Raw genomic sequence first — 449 nt, 5'->3', positions numbered from 1 at the left:
CTGTAACGCCTCACAGAACTCACAGACACCCAAGGGTTCGTCTCACATAGTAGTGGTGGAGGATGGCAGGCTGGCGAGTCCCAGGTCCATGAGTAGGGCTGGCGGATCCTCCCAACTCTCAGGGTTTGATGAACCTTGATCAGCAGATCAGATGATGGCTCCTGTCCCAAATCCAAGGGTGAGATGAGGATGATCCAAGACACAAAGCTGGAGCAAGAGGAGAGCAAATCTTCCCCGGAGATTCCTAGGTATACCCTCAGGGAAGCTAAGGGTGGTGATTTGAATTATACCCTCCAGCAAGGCAGGACTCAAGATACATTCCACCTGTGTTGCCCCAACAGGATTAACCTAAATCCCATCACAGAGTTGATTGCCAGTCTTTATAGGGAATGACTACTACCAGCTGCCCAGCCAAGTTGATACCTGACCTTAACTACCACACCACCCCA

General features: G+C 51.0%; 1 pseudogene; it reads left to right on the top strand.

Annotated features, from left to right (window-relative positions):
* LOC103212676 overlaps nt 1-449 on the top strand; it is a 3,095-nt pseudogene that overhangs the window by 1,319 nt on the left and 1,327 nt on the right.

This window comes from Orycteropus afer, unplaced genomic scaffold (assembly GCF_000298275.1).
Source record: "Orycteropus afer afer isolate SDZICR_OR568_19922 unplaced genomic scaffold, OryAfe1.0 scaffold01059, whole genome shotgun sequence".
NCBI classification, from domain to species: domain Eukaryota; kingdom Metazoa; phylum Chordata; class Mammalia; order Tubulidentata; family Orycteropodidae; genus Orycteropus; species Orycteropus afer.
The sequence above is the reverse complement of the archived record's forward strand: the minus strand, read 5'-3'. Positions and strand labels throughout refer to the sequence as shown.